The sequence below is a fragment of the Oncorhynchus mykiss genome, chromosome 11 (genome assembly GCF_057628025.1).
Source record: "Oncorhynchus mykiss isolate SJ-2025 chromosome 11, ASM5762802v1, whole genome shotgun sequence".
Taxonomy (NCBI): Eukaryota; Metazoa; Chordata; class Actinopteri; order Salmoniformes; family Salmonidae; genus Oncorhynchus; species Oncorhynchus mykiss.
In genome coordinates, this window is record NC_143032.1 from 67,768,758 (window position 1) to 67,778,079 (window position 9,322).

Here is a 9,322-nt window from a genome sequence, read left to right on the forward strand (position 1 = left end):
GAGATCCCTCGGGAGACCATCCGCCACCTCATCAGGAGCATGCCCAGGCGTTGTAGGGAGGTCATACAGGCACGTGGAGGCCACACAACTTACTGAGCCTAATTTTGACTTGTTTTAAGAACATTACATCAAAGTTGGATCAGCCTGAAGTGTGGTTTTCCACTTTAACTTTGAGTGTGACTCCAAATCCAGACCTCCATGGGTTGATAAATTTGATTTCCATTGATCATTTTTGTGTGATTTGTTGTCAGCACTTTCAACTATGTAAAGAAAAAAGTATTTAATAAGAATATTTCATTCATTCAGATCTAGGATGTGCTATTTTAGTGTTCCCTTTATTTTTTTGAGCAGTGTATGTTTCTAATGTTTTGTACAGTGTACATGACTTACCTTAAATTGACTGCCTTTAAAAAGCAACTTCTCTTTTTGAAAATGGCCTATATGGCATTGATATGAGAAAGAAACAGTTATTCTAGTGTCAAAATTGACTAGAATGTGTAAATAGTGGAATTTTGGTCATAAAGTTAGTCTCGTCCAAAACGGAGATTTGCATGATATGAACAAATTGTATGTCACGGAAAGAAGAGTACTGTAACAGTTTTCCTTGAGTTGGGTTTATCTTAATCGTGTCCACAGCTAGCAGCATCCAAGTAATCATCCATTCGAAGCGCAGCTGCACCTGGCCCGATCATAATGTCCATGGTCAATTTGGTTTGAAATTCAATATCCTACGGGGCTTATTAGGGACCATCAGTCAATTACACAATGCCCATGGGGCTGGTTTGTGCTTAGTGGAACTATCATTTGTTTTTCAACAGGACAATGACCCATCACACTTCCAGGCTGCATAAGGGCTATTTGACCAAGAAGGAGAGTGATGGAGTGCTGCATCAGATGACCTGGCCTCCACAAGCTCAACCCAATTGAGATGGTTTGGAATGAATTGGACTGCAGAGTGAAGGAAAAGCAGCCAACAAGTGCTCAGCATATGTGGGAACTCCTTCAAGACTGTTGGAAAAGCATTCCTGTAACGTTTGTCGTCTGGGGAAGTGGAGGAGGACCAAAGTGCAGCGTGGTAAGTGTTCATATTATTTAATTAAATATGCAACACTAGACAAAACAACAAACCCGACAAACAAACAGTCCTGAAAGGTGAAACAACAACACTAAACAGGAAACAACCACCCACAAAACACGATGGAAAACAGGCTACCTAAATATGGTTCTCAATCAGGGACAACGATTGACAGCTGCCTCTGATTGAGAACCATACCAGGCCAAACACAGAAATAGAAAATCATAGACAAACTAACATAGACAATCCACCCAACTCACGCCCTGACCATACTAAAACAAAAGACAAAATAAAGGAACTAAGGTCAGAACGTGACAATTCCTCCTGAAGCTGGTTGAGAGAATGCCAAAAGTGTGCAAAGCTGTCATAAAGGCAAAGGGTGGCTACTTTGAAGAATTTCAAATATAATTTTTTTTGATTTGTTGAGCACTTTTTGGGTTAGTACATGATTCCATGTGTGTTATTTCATAGTTTTGATGTCTTCACTATTATTCTACAATGTAGAAAACAGTAAAATAAATAAAAACCCTTGAATGAGTAGGTGTGTCAACTTTTGACTGGTACTGTACACGGACCGTTTTTCTAAATTTTCGCCTAAAATGACATAACCAAATCTAACTGCCTGTAGCTCAGGACCTGAAGCAAGGATATGCATATTCTTGTTACCATTTGAAAGGAATCACTGAAGTTTGTGGAAAAGTTTTTCTTTTGAAAAAATAAACAAGTAGTTGGAAGAACTACAAGGCGTCTCTCATTAGAAAAGTGGTCTTGTTGGCGCGTGAATGAGGTCGCGCTCTTCGTTATTTATCTTCCCTATTGAACATACTAATTTCCGTCTTAAATATAATTTATTTAGATATTAGAGTACCTGAGGATTAATTAGAAACATCGTTTGACTTGTTTGGACAAACTTTATTGGTAACTTTTTGGATTAGTTTCTATGCATGTTGAAAGAGTGGATTACTGAGATCATTGGCGCCAACTAAACATAGTTTTTGAATATAAAGGACTTTATCGAACAAAACGACCATTCATTGTGTAGCTGGGACCCTTGGGATTGCAAACAGAGGAAGATCTTCAAAGGTAAGTGATTTATTTTCTCGCTATTTGTGATTTTGTGACGCCTGTGCTGGTTGAAAAAGTATTTTGGTGTGGGGCGCTGTCCTCAGATAATCGCATGGTATGCTTTCGCCGTAAAGCCTTTTTGAAATCTGACAACGCGGTTGGATTAACAAGAAGTTAAGCTTTTAAATGATGTATGACCCTTGTATTTTCATGAATGTTTAATTACAATTTTTGTATTTTGAATTTTGCGCTCTGCAATTTCACCGGATGTTGTTGTAGGTGTCCCTCTAGCGGTTCATGCGCCAAAAGACAAGGATGTGCACAATTTATTTTACAACATTTTAGAGAAATAAGCTGTTGGTACATGTGGAAAATATATGGTAGCTTTCATTTCAGCTCATGAAACATGGGACCAACACTTTACATGTTGTTTATATTTTGGTTCAGTGTATATTTGTTACATCTGCGTCTGCCACAACCTCTACTGCTGATCCTGTGTCTGCTAACCTGCCGCCACTCCCCCAGTGCTCTCTCCCTCTCCTTCTTTCTCTCTCTCTCTCTGTGTGTGTGTGTGTGTGTGTGTGTGTGTGTGTGTGTGTGTGTGTGTGTGTGTGTGTGTGTGTGTGTGTGTGTGTGAGTGTGAGAGAGATTGTGTGGGCGGAGACAGGTGTGATGGAGACCTCTACAAATATTCAGCCCTGCCACTTCCACGCTGCCAGATCGTAACCTCTACTTAGTCAGTCTGCGTTTTAGCCGTTTATTCCTTCCGGCATAGATCCTGTTTTTGTGTTGTGCCTTATTTCCCTTGCCTGATGCTGTTTTCCTCTCCATTGCAGTTCTGTTCGCTCTGACTTTGGTCCCTGTCTCCAGTCCCATGTCTCGTCAGTCCTGCTACCCTGTCCTGGACCCCCCCCCCCCCACCCCCCACTCTACTGCTTCCTTGGATTCCTCTCCCAGGACCTGGTTACCCAGCCCCAATTTCCCTCGCTCCAGCCACAGCACCTGGCTCCCTGCAACCCGCCTGAGCTTTCCTTGGCATGCACGCTATCTTCCCCCTGTTTTTCAATAAATACCTTGGTTCCCTTATCCCAATCTCCTCGTCTGAGTCTACTCTTGGGTTCACCTGCTCCGCTTTGCGTAACAATATTACTATGTATCTTCACCCTAAATCCATTACATGTTATATTACATCTAATAATATTCAATTGTTCAATTGAATAGGTTGTTCTTTAGCTTACTGTAGCATTGAGTAGAAACCAGTATAACAATGTTGTACACTGTCTGGCCTCCCTCTGCAGTACACCTGCACATGCAGCCAAACAAATAAAAGAATGGTGTAAAAAGAGCAAGAGTCATTCTTCAGTTCTCTCCTTGTCCTTGAATGAAAGCCCAGCCTCCCCTCTTCCAGTCGTTTTCACTGGACAAATTAGAATAGCAGCAAAGACAATGGACTTGATGGATTGAGTCACCTCTCACAAGCTAATGCCCTAATTACAATGATTGCACAAATCAAACTGATTGGATAATGACAGTAGGGCTTTTACTCTGCCAGTCATTCTATTGTTTTGAGAACCTCTTTGGGGTAGAGACATCTTATCCTGGGCTACATAGTTGTTGTGATTCATGGGATAATTGAGGCTATTTGTTGAGTTTATTATTTTATGCTATTGTAATATGCTTACTGGAAATCAGTTAGCACTGTACACCTGATTTGATATTCACAACACCTCTGCCAAAGCCTGTCCCTATCCAGAAAGTCAGTTTAGTCTTTTAGCAGATGCTCTTATCCAGAGCAACCTACATACTTACAATGCATACTAGTCCCACATGGGAAGCAAACCAACAACCTTGGCATTTCAAGCACCACGCTCTACCAACTGAACCACACAATCCTTTGTGTTGGTTTAAATCCCCAGACACTTCAACGTACAGTACTGTACATTATCACACACTGCAACTGTTCCTGATGACTCCTAACCGGAACCCTTTGATAAACTGTTAAGAGGGTCCGCATGTTGAGCTTGGGGAACCGAGTCTCTCATAATTGTTTAATGGTTTGTTATTAATGTTATTATACTATTCCTGTGTACAGTAGTTACCTGTGAAGTACTTATGGGAGAAAATGTGATTTGGATTGAACCAGACTGTGGTGTTTGAGTGGCTTTTGCTCATGTCATATAGTCAAAGCATTTGTCCAACTAATTTTGGACCAGTTCACTGGCTTTATGTTGAGGTAAAATGGAGTTGAATTGAAGTAGGTTGGTTTTCCATTGTGAAAGCTGGGATAAAATAAGTTAAATAATTTTCACATCACTTTTAATAATGATACACTAGGGCAGGGTTCCCCAATAGGCAGTGATTTCATTTGGCCCCCAGAGTTTTCTGAGGGCAATTGGGGACTCCTGCACTAGGTCCTAGACAGTACTCTCACCTGTAGAGTTATTAATGTGTTGAAGAGATAGCGTTGAGAGTGGTAAACACCGAATTATCAAATGATAGTTTCAATTAGGAGCAAAAATCATGAATGAATTTCAATAACTTTCATCGCTCTGCTTGCATAGATCATTTTATTGAATAACTACATTACAGGTTTTTTTCAATCACTGGTGCAATTTTCACACGTCTGTGGTACATTTTCACAACTCTAAGCACAAAACTCAAAACAGATATTTAAAATGAGCCATTTTAAATATCTGTTTTGAGTTTTGTGCTTAGAGTTGTGAAAATGTACCACAGACGTGTGAAAATTGCACCAGTGATTGAAAAAAACCTGTATTTGTTTCAAAACTCTAAGCACATTTTAATTGACTAAGTCACTTGTTCACTGCAGCAAATTAATCTTTCAATTTGGATACATATTCAGTCTAAGGTCTTCTAAGGGTGTTCACACTGCTTTCCTAAAACTTGCTCAATCCTTTGTCGAGAAGACAATTTGACATTTACCTTAGGCATTTAGAAAAACTGATCTTTCACCCAAGATGTGGTCTCCCATAATACAGTTTTTCAATCATTTTGGCACATTTTTCAAATGAAAGTTGTATATTTTCCAAACTGTAAGTACAAAACTCTAAACTGATAACAGGTATAATCCCTGTATCTTATGTTGACAACTTTTGATTGTGCATTCATTGGATTTGAGCACAGGACGAAGAAGATGCTAAACTACAGGACTGCTTTGCTAGCACAGACTTTTTTGAGGATATTTTCTTAAAACTGCATTGTTGGTTAAGGGCTTGTAAGTAAGCATTTCACTGTAAGGTTTACACCTGTTGTATTCGGCTCATGTGAGAAATACAATTTTATTTGATTAAATGTTTTGACTTTACTTGAGTCATTAATACAAAATCAAAGTTTTCCTATCAAAACTCTAAGCACATTTTAATTGACTAAGTACAACAAACACATTCACAAAGTCACTTGTTCACTGTAACAAATTACTCTTTCAATTTGGATACATATTCAGTCTAAGATATTCTAAGGGTGTTCACGCTGCTTTACTAAAATTGCATTGTGTTATGCTTTGGTAAATAAATCAATGATTTGATTTAACCAGTTTTTGCCCAATAGGATATGTTACAAGTTTGAAGTACTGTATAAAAAAAAATCACCACATAACACCAGAGCAATTGAAAAAAGAAACGGTAAAATGACTTAACAGTGAACCTATCATTAGCTGATGTATTAGTGACTAAATTAAATATTCTCATGGTATTTCACAGAAAATGTAAATTTTGCATCAATGACTCAAGTGTGAAAGATGTGCTCAAATCCTATGCATGTATCATCAAAAGTTTTCAACATTAGATAGGGGGATTATAAGTGTTATCAGTTTAGAGTTTCAAATTTAGAGTTTTGAAAATCTATCATTTACATTTGAAAAATGTGCCAAAATGATTGACAAAACTGTATTATGGGAGACCACATCTTGGGTGAAAGATCAGATTTTCTAAATGCCAAAGGTAAATGTCAAATTATCTTCTCTACCAAGGATTGAGCAAGTTGCTACAGCTACAACAGATAACTATATAACTGCACATACTGTGGGGCAAAAAAGTATTTAGTCAGACACCAATTGTGCAAGTTCTCCCACTTAAAAAGATGAGAGGCCTGTAATTTTTTATCATAGGCACACTTCAACTATGACAGACAAAATGAGAGAAAAAAAATCCAGAAAATCACATTGTAGGATTTTTTATGAATTAATTTGCAAATTATGGTGGAAAATACATATTTGGTCACCTACAAACAAGCAAGATTTCTGGCTCTCACAGACCAGTAACTTCTTCTTTAAGAGGCTCCTCTGTCCTCCACTCGTTACCTGTATTAATGGCACCTGTTTGAACTTGTTATCAGTATAAAAGACACCTGTCCACAACCTCAAACAGTCACACTCCAAACTCCACTATGGCCAAGACCAAAGAGCTGTCAAAGGACACCAGAAACAAAATTGTAGACCTGCACCAGGCTGCGAAGACTGAATCTGCAATAGGTAAGCAGCTTGGTTTGAAGAAATCAACTGTGGAGCAATTATTAGGAAATGGGAGACATACAAGACCACTGATAATCTCCCTCGATCTGTGGCTTCACGCAAGATCTCACCCCGTGGGGTCAAAATGATCACAAGAACGGTGTGCAAAAATCCCAGAACCACACGGGGGACCTAGTGAATGACCTGCAGAGAGCTGGGACCAAAGTAACAAAGCCTACCATCAGTAACACACTACGCCGCCAGGGACTCAAATCCTGCAGTGCTAGACGTGTCCCCCTGCTTAAGCCAGTACATGTCCAGGCCCGTCTGAAGTTTGCTAGAGCATTTGGATGATCCAGAAGAAGATTGGGAGAATGTCATATGGTCAGATCAAACCAAAATATAACTTTTTGGTAAAAACTCAACTCGTCGTGTTTGGAGGACAAAGAAAGCTGAGTTGCATCCAAAGAACACCATACCTACTGTGAAGCATGGGGGTGGAAACATCATGCTTTGGGGCTGTTTTTCTGCAAAGGGACCAGGACGACTGATCCGTGTAAAGGAAAGAATGAATGGGACCATGTATCGTGAGATTTTGAGTGAAAACCTCCTTCCATCAGCAAGGGCATTGAAGATGAAACATGGCTGGGTCTTTCAGCATGACAATGATCCGAAACACACAACGAAGGAGTGGCTTTGTAAGAAGCATTTCAAGGTCCTGGAGTGGCCTAGCCAGTCTCCAGATCTCAACCCCTTAGAAAATCTTTGGAGGGAGTTGAAAGTCCGTGTTGCCCAGCAACAGCCCAAAAACATCACTGCTCTAGAGGAGATCTGCATGGAGGAATGGGCCAAAATACCAGCAACAGTGTGTGAAAACCTTGTGAAGACTTACAGAAAACGTTTGACCTCTGTCATTGGGGCGGCAGGGTAGCCTAGTGGTTAGAGTGTTGGCCTAGTAACCGAAAGGTTGCAAGTTCATATCCCCGAGCTGACATGGTACAAATCTGTTGTTCTGCCCCTGAACAGGCAGTTAACCCACTAGGCCGTCATTGAAAATAAGAATTTGTTCTTAACTGAATTGCCTAGTTAAATAAAAAATTTAAAAAAATTGCCATATAACAAAGTATTGAGATAAACTTTTGTTATTAACCAAATACTTATTTTCCACCATAATTTGCAAATGACTTCATAAAAAATCCATACAATGTGATTTTCTGGATTTTTTTTATAATTTTGTCTGTCATAGTTGAAGTGTACCTTTGATAAAAATTACAGGCCTCTCTCATCTTTTTAAGTGAGAGAACTTGCACAATTGGTGGCTGACTAAATACTTTTTTGCCCCACTGTAACTAACACTCAACGAATGCCTCGCTTGGAGTAAATTAACTCATGTGTTGCCATAGGATAGTCCATTATCTACACCAGAAATGTTGATGAGCATTCAGCATGCAGTTACAGAAATTAATGATGTAAATATGTACCGGGTCGGATCCCCCTTTGCGTTCAGAACAGCCTGAATTCTTCGGGGCATGGATTCTACATGTCGGAAACATTCCAAAGGGATGTTGGTCCATGATAATGCAATGACATCAGCTGTACACCACCGCCACCAGCCTGTACCATTGACACCAGGCAGGAAAGGTCCATGGAGTCATGCTGCTTACGCCAAATCCTGACTCTGCCATCAGCATGACTCATTAAGAACCGGAATTCATCAGACCAGGCAATGTTTTTTATTTTAATGTTTTTCATTTCTCGCTCCATTTTCGAGAAACCCTGGACACTGTAGTGTGTGAAAATCCTAGGAGGGCGGCCGTTTCTGAGATACTGGATCCGGATATATACCTGAGAAATGGTGCCGAAAGAGAGGGCAGTATTATGTTTTATTATGTGTTATTTCTTACATTATTAGGCCAGGAATTTTTTTTTGAGAGCTGCAGTAACTCACCAGCATTACCAGCATTACAACCAGGAATACGACTTTCCTGAATTGGATCCTTTGTTTGTATCCCCAGGGGAAATTGAACTGATTCCAGAGGCTGATCCAAAACATCGCCAGCCGGAGAAGAGGTACTCGGAGTGGACATCTAGTCCGACTCAGGAGGCGCGCACACCACCCACCACTTCCGAGTATATTACTCGCTAATGTACAGTCTCTGGATAATAAAGTTAACGAGCTGAGGGCGAGGATTTCCTTCCAGAGAGACATCAGGGATTGTAACATACTCTGTTTCACGGAAACATGGCTCTCTCGGAATATACTGTCGGAGTCCGAAAAGCCAGTTGGGTTATCAGTTCATCCCGCATACAGGAATATATATCTCTCCAGGAAGAAGAAGATGTATGTTTCATGATTAACTACTCTTGGTGTGATTATGATAACACACAGGAACTCAAGTCATTTTGTTCCCCCGACCGTATTACCTCCCAAGAGGATTCTCTTCGGTTATAGTCACAGCCGTGTATATTCCCCCTCAAGAGGATAACAAGATGGCCCTCAAAGAACTTAATTGGACTTTATGCAAACTGGAAACCACATATCCTGAGGCCGCATTTATTGTAGCCCTCCCTTCGGAAAATCTGATCATGACTTCATTTTGCTCCTCCATTCATATAGGGCAGAAACTCAAACAGGAAGTACCCGTGCTAAGGACTATTCAATGCTGGTCTGACCATTCAGAATCTACTCTTCAAGATTTTTTTTTGATCACGCA